The 17,192-nt window shown below is 39.7% G+C and overlaps 1 long non-coding RNA gene across 1 annotated transcript in view; it reads left to right on the top strand.

The window, feature by feature from the left end:
* Positions 1–967: 967 nt before the first annotated feature.
* Positions 968–17,192, top strand: part of LOC111752295 (uncharacterized) — a 28,804-nt gene continuing 12,579 nt past the window's right edge. Inside the window, exon 1 of the long non-coding RNA XR_002787250.2 lies at positions 968–1,133. This is a non-coding gene — a long non-coding RNA (uncharacterized LOC111752295). The remainder of the gene's footprint in view (positions 1,134–17,192) is intronic.

Below are 17,192 nucleotides of genomic sequence, written 5' to 3'. Positions count from 1 at the left end.
TTCCCTGGGACCTCCGTACAACATTATCTCTTCTTCTTAGGCAAAATTATCTCTACACTCCTGAAACTGGCAGCAGGATCCTTGTTATTTAGGCCCTACCCCAACCTCTTCTATTCTGCTACTACACATTGCAATGAATTCTCCCAGATCTGAGCATGGCAAGCTATTGAGTGAGGAAGTAGCTACATATAAGCATAGCTGAACTTCAACAAGCCAGCTGCCACAAGTGTCTTACAATGTTCTCATTGATAACCTATAAACATTTTTAAAATCTCTGGGATCAAGCTCAGTAGTTGATAACCAAACAAAAAACAAAAAAACACACCCATTGCCATCGAGTCGATTCTAACTCATAGCTACCCTACAGGACAGAGTAGAACTACCCTATAGGGTTTCCAAAGAGCACCTGGTGGATTTGAACTGCCGACCTTTTGGTTAGCAGCCGTAGCTCTTAACCATTACACCACCAGGATTTCCCAGTAGTTGATAGTCGGTGGGAATTTAGTGTTTTCCATGATCCTGTGAAAACTGCTTTGATCCCTCTATACTCTTAACTGGAGGTACTCTTTCCCTGAATTGTGATGTAATCCATCCCATTGAGGAGATTTAAACTCATTTGGGGCCATCACTCTAAATTTTTAGCTTATAATATGTCTGTTGAGGTTCTTACCACATGTATTTGAGAGTTTGCTTAAAGTGAGTTAATGAGGGACTCAAAAAATGAAACAAAATATTACAAGGTTTAATTAAGAAAAAATTTCCTCCATAATTGTGTAAATAGGTTTATTTCCATCTGTGGTGGACAGACTCTAAGGTTGGCCCGTGATTCCTACCTTTTGATGGTGATGCCGGTGTGTTATTCCTGCCCCTTGAGTGTAGGTGGGACCTATGACTTGCTTTTAACTAATAGAACGTGACCAAGTGACAGGATGTCGCTTTCACAATTATATTACATAGAACTGTAACTTCCTTCCTGAGGTTACAGAGAATGTCTCCCTTGCTGGCTTTAAGAAGTGGGCTGGTACCTTGTGAGTTCCATGATGGAAGGGACCATGTGGCAAGAAACCCACAAGGAATTAAATTCTGCCAGCAAGCACGGGAGCTGGAAGCGGATCATTCCAGTCAAGTCTCGGGTATGACCACAGTCCTGTTGTTTGTTTTTTTTTTTCTCAACTGTGCTTTAGATGAAGGTTTACAGAGCACATCAGTTTCTCGTTAAACAATTAATGCATATATCGTTTTGTGCCCTTGGTTGCCAACCCCACGGCATGTCAACTCTCTCCCCTTCCTGACTTTGGGTTCCCCATTACTAGCTTTCCTGTCCCACCCCCCGCCTTCTTGCCCTTGCCCCTGGGTGGGTGTGCCCTTAGTCTCGTTTTGTTTTATGGTCCTGTCTAATCTTTGGCTGAAGGGTGAGCCTCAGGAGCGACTGCATTACTAAACTAAAAGGGTGTCCAGGGACCATATTCTCAGGGTTTCTCCAGACTCTGTCAGACCAGTAAGTCTGGTTTTTTTTTTTTTTTTAGTTAGAATTTTGTTCTACATTTTTCTCCAGCTCTGTGCAGAACCCTGTATCGTGATCCCTGTCAGAGCAGTCGATGGTGGTAGCTGGGCACCATCTAGTTGTACTGGACTCAGTCTGGTGGAGGCTGTGGTAGTTGTAGTCCTTTAGTCCTTTGGACTAATCTTTCCCTTGTATCTTTGGTTTTCTTCCTTCTCACTTGCTCCAGATGGGTAAGACCAGTGAAGTATCTAAGATGGCCACTCATAGGCTTTTTAAGACCCCAGACACTACTCAACAAAGTAGAATGTAGAACATTTTCTTTATAAACTCTGTTACACCAATGGAGTTAGATGCCTCCCAAGACCATAGTCCCCAGCCTGGCCAGCATCTTGATTGCAGCCTTGTGAGACCCTGAAGCATAGGATCAAGGTAGACCATGCCTGGACTCCTGACCCACAGAAACTGTGAGATAATAAAATGTGTCTTGTGTTATGCCCCCACATTTCTGGTAATATTGTTACACAACAATAGGTAATGAATGTACCTGCTATTTTAGGAAGTACCACATATGAAAAAAGCAATCACACCCTCCCCAGCCCCCTACCCCAGAGTAGCAGTAACTGAGAGGACAGTTTTCTGAGTAGTGTATGTAATGCTTATTTCTGAGGGGATCTAGATTTTCTGGTTTCATTTGAATTCGAAAACTTAATTTGAAAAATTTTGAATAGCAATAGGATCTCCCATATGGCACGGCCCCCAATGATTTCTACTTAAGATGGGCATATCCAACTTTGGAATTGAATACATGGGAGTATTATCACAGTTTTCCAGACATGATTTAGAAACAGAGAGAACTTAATGCCAGTTTCAAGGCTGGTCAACATGCTACCGTGGAGTTGGAAGCAAGGCCAAGTCTGAGGCAACAACACGGCAAAGATGATGAGTCACCTTCATGCAGTGGGTCACCGCCACTGGTTGTCACCCATCTCTCCTAAAATCACCAGTTAAGATGGCAAAAAAGTTAAATTAAGGAAAGATTAAATTTTGAAAATTAGTGTTTTTAATAAGGGTCTCAAAACTTGATCTTATAAAAAAAAGATCAGTTGAATTTTTACTTTGTTTGAATATCAAGATGGTTTGATTAGCAAAAGGGCACAAAATATTTAGAAAGAGAATTCCAAAATTCAAATCCATTAGTTCCTCAAAATCAATCATTTAAAGTTTTTGAACAGATTGTTACTATTGTGGTAGGACATGTCTTTTTCTAATGTTGATTTTTTTTAATGAAACTGGCACACAAATGGCCATGTTCGGCCTTAGTGTAAATATCTAATTCCTACTGCTAATTAGACTAATTGTCTACATATAGAAATTCCATAGGTATAAATGCCACCCAGGCAACAATTTTGCATTGAATTCATGGAAAAAAAAAAAAAAAGAGACCTCTTATTTAAAGAGGTGCTTATTATTTTACAATCAACCAGAGAAAGAAGATTCTTTCTGAAATGACTTAATGTTATTAAATAGTTTTAGATGAAGAAGGAAAGCGAGGGAAGGAGCAAAAGAATAAAGAGAAAGGAAGAGTTGATTCCGAGTTGGAGGATATTATACATCTGTTATTAGAGCATAAAATAAAGTGAGATGTGGTCAATGGCCCTTATTCCTGCCTCTTAGTTTCCACTGGGTCCACATAAATGAACGGATGGAACATTCACTAGAAAAGCAGCAGGAGGATGCTGCATCAGGAAATCCCTCTTACATCAAGGATTCCGTCATCTTGTTTCTCTTCTGTTTCTGCCTCATGAAGAATCTCTAGACATAGACTATACGTCACCAAAGGTTTCGTTTTGTGTCGTTTAAGATTGCATTTTAAAATGAGTTGTTTATAGAATGGAGCCCTGGTGATACAGTGCGTAAGAGCCCTGCTACTAACCCAAAGGCCGGCTGTTCTAATCCAGCAGCCGCTCCTTGGAAACCCCTGAGGGCAGTTCTACTCTGTCTCCTAGGGTCGCTGTGAGTCAGAACTGATTCAACAGCAACTTTTTTTTTTAATAAAATAAAAATGAATTATATTGAAACCTATTGCAATAAATCATATCCATGCTATTAACCTTTGCCTAGGCAGTGCTGATATCTTTCTGGGAATCTAGACTTTATTTTTTACCTCCAAGTTGTGATGAAATGACAGCCCTCCTGTTATCATTAAGTGTTTCTGAAGATCTCATTTTTTTCCCTCACTGGTCTTCTCCTTTATATCAGTCTCCTGATACGCTTTTACAAAACCCCCATGTTGACTCTGACACTAGGCTGACTCTGACTAGAAAACTTTGGTCTCCCTCTGGACTTGAGAGCAGGAAAGGTGGAGGCGAGATAGGCACGAAAACAGCCCAGAAAAATAGTACCTACATCACTGTCAGTTCAAGAGCATTACCTATCCAATAGCTTTGGAAAGCACACAGATTCCTACCTCTATTTTCCTTCCAGAACTTTCTTTAAAACATTAGAGAATGTGACACTGACACCCTTTCCTAGTGGCGCAGTGGTTAAGAGCTCAGCCGCTAACCAAATAGTTGGCAGTTTAAATCCACCAGCTGCTCCTTGGAAACACTATGGGGCAGTTCTACTCTGTCCTGTAGGGTTGCCATGAGTTGGAATAAACTTGACCATGATGGATATATAAATATTTACAATGATGACTCTTCTTCTGTCCAAACCCACTGCCGCCAAGTTGATCCCGACTCATAGCAACCCTGTAGGACAGAGTAGAACTGCCCCATAGAGATCCCAAGGAGTGCCTGGTGGATTCGAACTGCTGACCTCCTGGGTAACAGCCGTAGTACTTAACCACTATGCCACCAGGGTTTCCTCTTCTTCTACAAGCAGATATTATTCAATGATAACTACTTATTCATTAAAAAATATAAAATTATTCATTACCTTTTGTTACAGTAACATGATGCTATTTAGACTAGTAAGCATGTGAATATTTGCCAAATGAAATGAAAGGAGAAGCCGTCACTTGGACAAAGCAGTTTGTCTCAATATTAAACACCATTGATACAATAGTAACCCTCTCACACATCCTCCCAAGATAAAATCAAAATATAGTGTAGCTCATTTCCCTGTGTCCAGAGAAGAGTAACTTCTTAGTGTGCAGCTATAGTTTGAAAAACTTGTTTAGTAAGACGATATTTAACTTAAAAAATATATATTCTGTTTTATATAAAAACATGACTTCCAAGTCAAAGAATAGACTCCTAAACTCTTGAACGAAACATCCTGGGATGATGTGCGGGGCTTTGTTTGGCTTTTCTGGACCCTATAGGACAGAGTACATACATTCATTTTGAGTTGCCTGTACCCTGTGGAATTACGTAGAAGACTGTAGTCCTTGAAGCCTATAATCATCACCCCTGCTTTTCCATAGACGAGAAATGTGTGTTACTGTTAAGGCTGGGATTCTTTAAGGCATATCCGTGCCGTTGCAGAAAGCTTGGGGAAAAAAAAGTTTCCCATAAAACTTCAGTGACGTCTCATTCAAAATCCTTTGCTGTTGACAGCAGTGAGCACTGTGAGAATGACCTGCAACGTTGGGGCATGCATTCCTGAAAAAAAAAAAAAGAAGAAGAATTTAGTTGAATATTGCGTTAGAGACAAATAACTAAGATTTAGAAACAAACTTTTTGATAATTTTCAGTTTCATCTTAATTGCGGCAGTCTAAAAAATGAGTTTGGCTACTTTGCCCTGGATCATTTACCAAGGCATTAATTAAACTGTCATGCTGTTTTCCTTGTTATTTCACTGGCTAAATGGTAGCAGTGGGTGAAGATTTGGAGTTATCAGAACAATTTCCCATCTACTCTCACCTTCTCACCTCTGCTATGCTATAAATCTGATGGCTGTGGCAGGTTCTTGGTATAAGACAGCTGTTATTAACAGCTGATGTCTGAGCTATTATTTATAAAGTCTTATTATCCAGACATTGAATTAATAGTATATGTTACTCTGAAAGGAATATGCTCAAAACTGAACTATCTAGAAGGGAAATTCCAGAAAGACGTTTACCTGTGTTTTATTGGCTATGCAAAGGCGTTCGGCTGTGTGGATCATAACAAGTTATGGATAACATTTCGGAGAGTGGGAATTCCAGAACACTTAATTGTGCTCAGGAGAAGCCTGTACATAGATCAAGAGGCAGTCGTTTGAACAGAACAAGGGGATACCACATGGTTTAAAGTCAGAAAGGCGTGTGCCAGGGTTGTATCCTTTCACCATACCAATTCATTCTGTATGTTGAGCAAATAATCCAAGAGGCTGGACTGTATGAAGAAGAATGGGGCATCAAGATTGGAGGAAGACTCATTAACAACCTGCTATACACAGATGACACAACCTTGCCTGCTGAAAGTGAAGAGGACTTCAAACACTTACTGATGAAAATCAAAGACCACAGCCTTCAGTATTACATGTCGTCATAAAGAAAACAAAAATCCTCACAACTGGACCAATAAGCAACATCATGATAAACAGAGAAAAGACTGAAGTTGTCAAGGATTTCATTTTACTTGCATCCACAATACACACCCATGGAAGCAAAAGTCAAGAAATCAAATGACACATTGCATCCGGCAAATTTGCTGTGAAAGAGCTCTTTAAAGTGTTAAAAAGCAAAGATGTCACTTTAAGGACTAAGGTGCACCTGATCCAAGCCATAGTGTTTTCAATCGTGTCATATGCATATGAAAGCTGGACAATGAATAAAGAAGACCAAGGAAGAATTGATGCCTTTGAATCATCGTGTTGGCAAAGAATATTGAATATACCATGGACTGCCAAAAGGGTGAACAAATTTGCCCTGGAAAACGTATCAGCAGAATGCTCCTTAGAAACAAGGATGGTGAGACTTTGTCTCACACACTTGGGACATGTTATCAGGAGGGATCAGTCCCCGGAAAAGGACATCTTGCTTGGTAAAGTAGAGGGTCAGTGAAAAAGAGGAAGACCCTCAACTCGATGAATTGACCCAGCGGCCCCAACAATGGGCTCAAGCATAGCAATGATTGGAGGATGGCACAGAACTGGGAAGCGTTTCGTTCTGTCGTACATAGGGTTGCTATGAGTCTAAACAGACTTGACAGCACCTAACAACAACAGAAGGGAAATGCAGATAAATTCATAATTAATAATTTTTAAGAATTTGTCAATAAATTATTCACAGCCTTAGTGATTTAGATAAGTTTAATTGAATAAATGTATAGTAGACAAAGTTAGCATTGACTGCTTCATTTATGTGCCTTCTGAATGAAAATGGGCGTTATTAAAATGGCTGTTCTATTGATGTGTTTATTCAATACATAAGAAGGAAATCCTGAAACGCAGCTGACAACATGGTGTTTGACTATCAATGGGAGTTAGAAGACCTGGATTTTAGTTATTTTTCAGGTGTTTACTGCCTCTGTAACCCTTATTAATTTTCTACAGTTGCCACCAGAAAAAGCCTGTTGTTGTTTGTGAATGCCTGTCAATTCCAATGGGCCTAAGTTTTCATGACAAACATCTTTCCTCTGTAAAACTCAGCAGCTTTCTAGCTTATGAACTTCAGTTTGTTTCAGCCAACCATGGTTATGTGGACATGAGTTAAAACAGAGTGCAACTGGAGGCAATCTCAAGACTCATCAACAAATGAAGTTCCAGTGTTCAAAGAGTAAAATAACCTCAAGGCCAGTAGAGCAAAGTATCTAAGACATTGGGCTGCAGAATCAGAAAGGCCATGATTCAATTCCCAGTATGCCATCTTTCTGCCTGAGGGAACTTGGGTCTCAGAGTCTCAGCTTCTCCTCTTTAAGAGGAAAGAGTTGACAGATAAGGAGCCCTGCTGGCACAGTGATTAAGTCCTTGTTGCTAATGGAAAGGTCTGCAGTTTGAACCCATCAGCAACTCTGCTGGAGAAAAGACCTGGTGATCTGCTCCCGTAAAGATTAACAACCTAGGAAACCCTATGGAGCAGTTCTACTCTCTCACACACGGTCACTGAGTTGGAATTGACTCGATGGCACACAACAACAATAACAGTTAACAGATACTGAGGGTTATTATGACTGTGCTGTTGCTGAATAATTCATCAATAAGGTACTTACCCCAGATGACTGCCAGGAAGATTAAACTAGATAAGGAACACGGAGCGCAGAGGAAGAATTTGGTAAGTAGTGGTTACTTTTTCTACTGTTATTATTACTATCATAGCAACAGCTGCATGTCTTACTGTTGCTGCTGCTGTTGCTGCTAACTCTAACCCTAAATAACCTTCTTATAGGGCTACCAGATAAAATACAGGGCACTCAGTGAATCTGAATTTCAGACAAACAAAGAATAATTTTTTTGTGTAAGTGTTGCATGGGACATATTTATATTATATTGCACGCACATACCTTGCACTAAAAACTTGTTATTAACTGAAATCCAAATTTAACTGGGCATCCTGTATTTTTATTTGTTTAAACCTGGGAACCCCATTTCTCAAATATGGGTGTAACTTGCCCTACTGGTGGAAGAGTAGAGATTATTCATACGAATTAGTCATTAGCACCGAGAAAATCATTTCAGAGCGCCTGCTAAGTTTGGGAAGTAGCTTCTTCTACATCTCCAGTGGAGAGTTCACCAACATATATTGCGTTCAGTCATGGCTGACCCATGAACTTTGTGTTTCCTAGGTGATTGGATCGCCACTCATCTGTCATTTTGTCATATTATGGTGGCTTGCATGTTGCTATGATGCTGGAAGTCACGCCACTGGTATTTCAAACTCCAGCAGGGTCACCCATGGTGGACAGGTTTCAGGGGAGTTTCTAGACCAAGACAGAGTGGGAAGAAGGACAGGTAGTCTACTTCTGAAAAAATTGGCTAGTGAAAACCTTATGAGTAGCAGCGGAGCATTGTCTGACATAGTGCCAGAAGGTGAGCCCCTCAGGTTGGAAAGCACCCAAAAGACAACTGGAGAAGAGCTGCTTCCTCAAAGGAGAGTCAGCCTTAATAACGTGGATGGAGTCAAGCTTTCAGGACCTTCATTTGTTGATATAGCACTACTTAAAATGAGAAGAAACAGCTGCAAACAGCCATTAATAATTGGAATGTAGAATGTACAAAAGTATGAGTCTACAAAAACCGGAAGTTATCAAAAATGAAATGGAATGCTTGAAGATTGATATCCTAGGCATTAGTGAGCTAAAATGGACTGGTATTGGGCATTTTGAATCAGACAATCATATGGTCTACTATGTTGGGAATGACAAATTGAAGAGGAACGACGTCTCATTCATCGTCGAAAAGAACTTTCAAGTACTATCCTGAAGGATAACGCTGTCAGTGATAGGATAATATCCATATGCCTACAAAGAAGACCAGTTAATATGACTATTATTCAAATTTACACATCAACCACCAAGGCCAAAGATGAAGAAATTGAAGACTTTTTACCAACTTCTGCAGTTTGAAATGGATCAAACATGCAATCAGGATGCATTAATTACTGACTGGAATGTAAAAGTTGGAAACAAAGAAAATGGGTCAGTAGTTGGAAAATAAGGCTTTGGTGATAGAAACAGTGATGAAGATCACATGATAGGATTTTGCAAGACCAATGACCTATTCATTGGAAATAACTTTTTCAACAACATAAACAGTGACTATACATACATGTGGAAACCCTGGCGGCATAGTGGTTAAGTGCTACGGATGTTAACCAAAAGGCCCACAGTTTGAATCCACCAGCTGCTCCTTGGAAACCTTATGGCACAGTTCTACTCTGTCCTATAGGGTTGTTGTGAATTGGAATTGACTCAATGGCACCAGGTTTTTGGTTTTTTTTTTATTACTGTAATAGCTAACTTTTTTTTCTAGCCTTACCACACGTTTTAACTGATGCAACCCTTCAAATAACCCCATGAGATAGGTATAATAGTCATCCGTACATTGGGGCAGAGGGACAAAGCACAAGTCATTTTGCCCAAAGTCACAAAGTTGGTGACTATGATGCTGGAATTGAAACCTCAAGACTGAGCTCCATATTACGATGCCCCGTCCCAATAAGTCAGGTGCCTTGATTCCAACTCTTCTGAATGCAAGCTCTCTGTTTTTTCACCAAACTGCACTTTTCTCCAGCCATGAATTGAGAAGAACATTTTCAGATGACAATGACTGATTCATGCTATTTGATTCAGAGCACAATTACCAAGCTTTTAGATCGGTTTCTCTGTTTTGCTTCAGGTCCAGGTCCTTGACTCCCTGCCCTGGCCCTAGAGGACACTCTGTCATTCTTTGCTTGCCTCCAAGCCAGAAGACGAAGCTTCAAATCAGCATCAAAATACTCTCAGATAGTAATGGAATTCTGAGCTGAGAGTCCAGCTTCCCTAGGATTCTGCCTGGTAAATAGCCTCTTAGCCTGTCTAATTCCTATAGCCCTTGGAGGGCAATTTGCATTATGATGGAGAACTGCTCAAGATGAAAAGCCTTAAACTACAGGAAAACTATCTAATGATAGTATATCAGGTACAAGAAGGCCGTGCACTGTAGGGTAAAGCAGAATTAAAAGAAAAAAAAAAAAAGTTTCTCCAGAGAGCCTTTGATCTCAGTCTGTAGGCAAAAGGTGTACCAGATGAAAGAATCCATGCATAAAAGTCCCTACCAAACAGCCAAGGGGACTAAGATAATCTAAAAAAATTACATGCCTTAAAAAACAAAAAAACCAAACCCTGTGCCATTGTGTTGATTCTGACTCATAGTGACCCTACTTGCCTTATGAGGTAGCAATTCTGATCCTTAATCCAACCTCACCAGTGGTTTTCATAACTAAATTAAAAAAAAAAATTTATTGTGCTTTAAGTGAAAGTTTACAAATCAAGTCTGTCTCTCATACAAAAATTTATATACACCTTGCTATATACTCCTAGTTGCTCTCCCCCTAATAAGACAGCACACTCCTTCCTTCCACTCTCTATTTTCATGTCCATTCGGCCAGCTTCTGACCCTCTCTGCCCTCTCATCTCCCCTCCAGGCAGGAGCTGCCCACATAGTCTCGTGTCTGCTTGATGGAAGGAGCTCACTCTTCACCAGTATCATTTTCTATCCCATACTCCAGTCCAATTTATAAGTAAAATTTTAAAAATTATCTGTGAGAGCCAGTTAATATGAAGAAATACTGCTCCATACCAGCAAAATGCATGGATGGGCTTGACCTTGATGTAAATGTATGGGTAGAAGGCATAATAAATACTTGAAATCTTTTCCATTTCAAGGGAGAGAATATCGTTCCCTGCAGTCTGAAGAGGTAAGACAATAGAACGGATGTCCAACTTCACAAATTATTGTCACAGCGGAAACATACACACACATAAATTATCTTTTCTCATGTTTCATGATATGAAGGACTTTTATAGATCTAGGAAAAAATACATTGGGTTGGTTTTAATGAGTACATTTGTAAAAGAGGCTTGGCTATATTGGGAGACTTATGTAAAAATTTATAAAGTATCTGGAAGTGCAAACCTTCTGTTAGCTGTGGGTTTAAGCTACTGAGGTCTTTGTCAAGAATAAAAATCCAAGTCCTTGAAAAGAATGGAAAAATGTCAGCTGAATCTTAAAAAGGACAGAGGAGCCAACTGTATCTGTATTCTTTGTTGTATGAAAGAATGAGGCTAGAGGTTTAAATTTTGTAATTATCCCTAATAAGAACATCAGAGGTCTCTTTGCTTCTCTAATATAAGGCAAAAGAGATTTTTCACTTTGGCTGATAAAAGAAAGACATGTTAGGCTAAGAGTAAAGTAATAAGAGCTTAAGAGTGTGTGTATACATAGGGGTCAGTGCTCCAGAAGGTATACAACAAAAAAAGGCCTGGAAGGTTTCTAAAAATATATTTTAATAAACTCCTCTATAAACCTGACTGAAAATTTTTTTTTAAAAAAAGGGACATTGAGTTCAATTGAATGCATATTCGATCATTTGGTTTCATCTGCTACCTCAAAATTTGAAACAATCGAATATCATATCTGGTTTTTCCTTTCTTTTGCATTAGCTCAACATATTTTGTCATTATTTCTTTTGCAAAAGTGAGTGGGATGTGATATTGAGGTTGCTATACTGACTCATTTTTAATGAGTTTGGAGACTGTTATCCAACCAGATAAAATCGTTCTCTCTCTCACTCAAAAATAATAAAGGGTAGTGAAGGGGAAATTTGTGACTGAAATATGAGTCATCATAAGACAAATACAGAAAAGCATTAAAAACTAGTTAAGGAATGGAATTATAATTGATTGAACAAGGGTTCATTCTTTGAGCCTCTCATCAAGAGTGTGATTTGAGAGCATTTCAACACCATTCAGTTGAGTAAAATTAACTTAATCCCTCAAAAACCTGGTATTTTGTTATTGTTACACTTTCACAACAATTGATGTACCTACTAATACAGGAAATACAGTGGCAAAACATTCAAATACAATTTATAGAAATCAAAATGTTTTATCACTTCAAAAAGCAGAAGTAATTTTGGAACAATTAGGTCAAAATTTTTAAACTTTTTTTCACAGTAAAAAAATATTAAAAAATTGATACAACTATGAGGCATTGGTAGTTCCACGGTAGAACGCCCGCTTTTCGTGTGGGAGACCTGAGTTCAGTTCCTGGTCGATGCCCCTCAAGTGCGGCCACCACCCAACTGTCAGTGGAGGCTTGTGTGTTTCTATCACACTGAACAGGTGTCAGCAGAGCTTCCAGACTAAGAGGGACTAGGAGGAAAGGCCTGGTGACCTACTTCTGTAAATCAGCCAAAGAAAACCCTATGGATCCTGTTGTGCATGGAACCCCTGTGAGTTGGGGGCCAACCTGAAGGCAGCCGACGATAACAAAAACAGCATAAACTTTTCAGTACACAAGAAAATGCAGGATTTTCAGGAAAAGTGCCAAATTCTCAGTATTTCCCAACCAAAACCAAACCCAGTGCCGTCGAGTCAAGTCCGACTCATAGTGACCCTATAGAACAGAGTAGAACTGCCCCATAGAATTTCCAAGGAGCGTCTGGTGGATTTGAACTACTGACCTTTGGGTTAGCAGCCATAGCACTTAACCACTATGCCACCAGGGTTTCTTCTCACTATTTAGGAGACCAAAAAAAAAAAAAAAAAAACCCAAACCCGTTGCCCTGGAGTCCATTCTGACTCATAGGAGACCAAAGTAGGATGGAATACAATTGAAGCTAATAAGGAATATTTCAAATAGACTTCATGCTAAGGAGTCAGAATGGACTCCAGAGCAGTGGATGTTTATCATGCTAATGTTAAAGAAAGAGCCCTGGTGGCGCAACAGTTAAGCACTTAGCTGCTAATCTAAAGTCAGTGGTTTGAACCCACCCAACAACTCTGCTGGAGAAAGACCTGGTGATCTGCTCCATAAAGATAACAGCCAAGAAAACCCCATGAGTCAGTTCTACTCTGTCCCATGGCATCGCCATGATTCAAGATCGACTGAATGTCACCGAACAACAACAAATGTTAAAGAAATTCAGTATGTTGTAGAAGCCTATAGAAAAAGTAATAATAAAAAAAAGTGGAGAAGAATTTGGGTACATTTGAAATATTCATAGCTTATGGACATCAGCTCCTTAAGCTGGATGCTCAGTACAACTCAGCAAATTCTATCTCATTATCTCTATTTTATGTTATGTTCAAAAGTTCCCATTTCTTTATTAGTGCAAAACAGAAGTATTTACATAAATATTCTATTGCTTAAAATAGTTTCAGAGCTACAGAGGTACTAAAAATGGCATTTATACCCTCTGCTCAATAAGGAACACTCTAAAGCAAATTCAGGTGTATGAACGTCTATCTACCTTACAATTAAAGAGTCATAGAAAGAACACTTCTTAGAGCAACTTTAACCCTTAAAGCCCAAATTTAAAACAAATATATAAAGTCCTCCTATTCTTTGGTCCTATGAAAAGACAGTAGATAGACAAATATAGTCTTTCTTAGGAAAAGAGCTAAATTTGGTGAATGACCTTGCCAATTTAGTTTTCAATTATGTTTTCCATGTCTCAGGAAGATCACCTTGCTTCTGAGGACAGAACTGTTATGTCCAATGTAATAGCCACTACTAGAGTGGCTAAAGCAAATGGAAGAAATGATGAAGTAAAAGAGCTGAACAGATTTCAAAGGGCAGCTCGAGAAAATGAGGTAAAATATTTTAATGAAACGTGCAAAGACCTAGAGTTAGAAAACCAAAAGGGAAGAACACACTTGCCATTCTCAAGTGGAAAGAACCAAAGAAAAAATTCAAGCCTTGAGTTGCAATTTTGAAGAATTCTATAGGCAAAATTTTTGAATAATGCAGGAAATATCAAAAGCAGATGGAAGGAATACACAGTCACTGTTCCAAGAAGAATTGGTCAACGTTCATCCATTTCAGGAGGTAGCATATGATCAAGAACCAATGGTATTGAAGGAAGAAGTCCAAGCTCCACTGCAGGCATTAGCAAAAAAAAAAAAAAGGCTCCAGGAGTTAACAAAATACCAACTGAGATGTTTCAACAAATGGATGCAGCACTGGAGGTGCTCACTTTACACAAGTGCCAAGAAATCTGTAAGAAAGCTACCTGGCCAATCAACTGGAAGAGATCCGTATTTCTGCCTATTTCCAAGAGAGGTGACCCAACTGAATTTGGAAATTATCAAACAATATCATTAATATCACACACAAGTAAAGTTTTGCTGAAGGTCATTCAAAAGCGGTTGCAGCAGCACGTTGACAGAGAAGCACCAGAAATTCAGGCCAGATTCAGAGAGGATGTGAAATGAAGGCTATCACTGCTGATGTCAGATGGATCCTGGCTGAAGCGGAAATACCAGACAGATGTTTACCTGTGTTTTATTGACTATGCAAAGGCATTCGACAGTGTGGATCATAACAAATTATGGATAACATTGTGAAAGAATGGGAATTTTGGAACACTTAATTGTGCTCATGTGGAACCTTTATAGGCCAAGCAGCAGTTGTTCTAACAGACCAAGGGGGATACTGCATGGTTTAAAATCAAGAAAGGTGTACATCAGGGTTGTATTCTTTCATCGTACTTATTCAATTTGTATGCTGAGCAAATAATCTGAGAAATTGGACTATGGGAAGAAGAATGTGGCGTCAGGATTGGAGGGAGATTGATTAACACCCTGTGATATGCAGATGATTCAACCTTGCTTGCCGAATCTGAAGAGGACTTGAAGCACTTACTGAGGAAGATCAATGACTACAGCCTTCAATATAGATTGCACCTCAACATAAAACAAAAATCCTCACAACTGGACCAATAAGCAACATCATGATCAGTGAAGAAAAGACTGAAGTTGACAAGGATTTCGTTTTACTTAGATCCACAATCAACACCCATGGAAGCAGCAGTCAAGAAATCAATAACGCATTACAATGGGCAGTCTGCTGTGAAAGACCTCTTTAAAGTGTTAAACAGCGAAGACTCACTTTAAGGACTAAGGCGGGCCTGACCCAAGCCATGACAGTTTTAGTCACCGCATATGCATGCAAAAGTGGGACAATGAGTACGGAAGACTGAAGAAGAATTGATGCCTTTGAGTTATGGGGTTGGTGAAAAAATATTGAATATATCAGGGACTGCTAGAAGAATGAGCAACTCTGTCCTGGAAGAAATATAGCCAGAGTGGTCCTTAGAAGCAAGGAGGGCGAGACTTCATCTCACATACTTTGGACATGTCATCAGGAGCAACCAGTCCCTGGAGAAGGACATCATGCTTGGTAAGGCACAGGGTCAGTGAAAAGGAGGAAGACCCTCTACGAGATGGACTGACACAGTGGCTGCAAAAATGGACTCAAGCACAGCAATGATTGGGAGGACGGCACAGGACCAGGCAGTTGTTTGCTCTGTTGTACCTGGGGTTGCTATGTCACAACCGACTTGACAGCACCTAACAGCAGCAATGATGGTACCAGTCTGGATTGAGAGAGTCTGTAAATGTAAACTACATACCAGACTTTAAAGACTTAATGCCAAAATAGTAACGTAAAATATTGATTACCCTTTGACTTGATAATATTTTGTATGTATTGGATAGAATAGCATATTATTAACATTTATTTTACCCGTTTCTTTTTACTTTTTTTATATGGCTACAAGAAATTACACATGATTCATATTGTATTTCAACTGGACAATACTAGGTTAGAACATCAAAAAAAAAAAAAAATACTGCCAATGAATCACTTCCAATTCATAGCGACCCTATAGGACAGAGTAGAACTGCAAATAGGGTTTCTAACACTGTAAATCTTTACAGGAAGCAGATTGCCACATCTTTTTCCTACAGAGTGGCTGGTGGGTTTGTACCACCAACCTTTGGGTTAGTAGCTGAACACTTAACCACTGCACCCACAGGGCTCCTTAGGTTAGAGTATACCCATTGCTGTCATGTCGATTTCAACTCATAGCAACCCTACAGGACAGAGTTGAACTGCCTCATGAATGGACAGATTAGTCTTCATGCAAGCAGACTGCCACAGCTTTCTCCTGCACGGTGGCTAGTGGGTTCAAACTGCCAAGCTTTGGGTTAACAGCCCAGCTCTTAACCACTGTGCCACCAGGGCTCCTTATTGTTTCTATAAAACTCGTTGCTGTCGAGTCGGTTCCGACTCATAGCGAGCCTATAGGGGGATTGAGAAGAAGAATGCTAATTCTTGTTATGACACCAGTACGCATGTCTCTGGGTTAGATGTGTCTTAGCAAAGGAGTTACGTACGCATGCATATGGTCATGCATGTGTGTGTTAGATGCGATGAGAAAAGCAACATGTAAGTAGACAGTCACACCTGGCTTAATAAAAGAAGATACTGACGGCACAGTGGTTAAGAGCTTGGCTGCTGACCAAAAGGTTGGCAGTTCAAATCCACCAGCCACTCTTTGGAAACCTTCTGGGTCAATTCTACTTTGTTCCTAAGGTCTCTATGAGTTGGGATCAAGTTGACAGCAACAGATTTTTTTTTTTTCCACCTCTCTATACTATTTATACAAAAGAGGGTCTTTATGCCGCCATTCCTCAAATTCTTGCCAAATCCCAGGTGGAAGCAATAGGCGGATCCCATAGGGTACAGTCTACTGGCAGAATTGTATTATCTCCCCCCCCATACTTGTAAATGTATGGATCAGATTTATGATTAAGTATGAATTACCTGGAAACCACTTTTTAAGTTAACAAGTATCTACTTGACTTCCCTTGGCATACATGAATACCAGAAATCAGAGAGACAGTGCTCATGGAACAGTAAGGAAAAATAATGTTTGAGATAGGAAATTTATATTCCCCTTATTAACAACACACCACAGTGACTGAAAAAAAAAAGTTCATGGAAAATCTCTAAGCTGGCAGGAAATACGATAAATCACTGCGTTCTCAAATTTTTAGTGTGCATCCGAATTAACCGGAGGACTTACTGAAACACTGGCTGCTGGGCCCCCTTTCCAGAGTTTCTGATTCATAGGTCTAGGGAGAGGTATGAGAATTCGTATTTCCGCATTTCCCAGGTGAGGTTACCACGGCCGCTGTTGGTGGTAGTGGTAGTCAGAAACCACCCTTTGAGGACCACTGGGCTAAATTTTCCTCAGGGAGCTGAAAACATATG

This window comes from Loxodonta africana, chromosome 23 (assembly GCF_030014295.1).
Source record: "Loxodonta africana isolate mLoxAfr1 chromosome 23, mLoxAfr1.hap2, whole genome shotgun sequence".
Taxonomy (NCBI): domain Eukaryota; kingdom Metazoa; phylum Chordata; class Mammalia; order Proboscidea; family Elephantidae; genus Loxodonta; species Loxodonta africana.
This window is presented reverse-complemented; position numbering and strand designations above follow the sequence as displayed.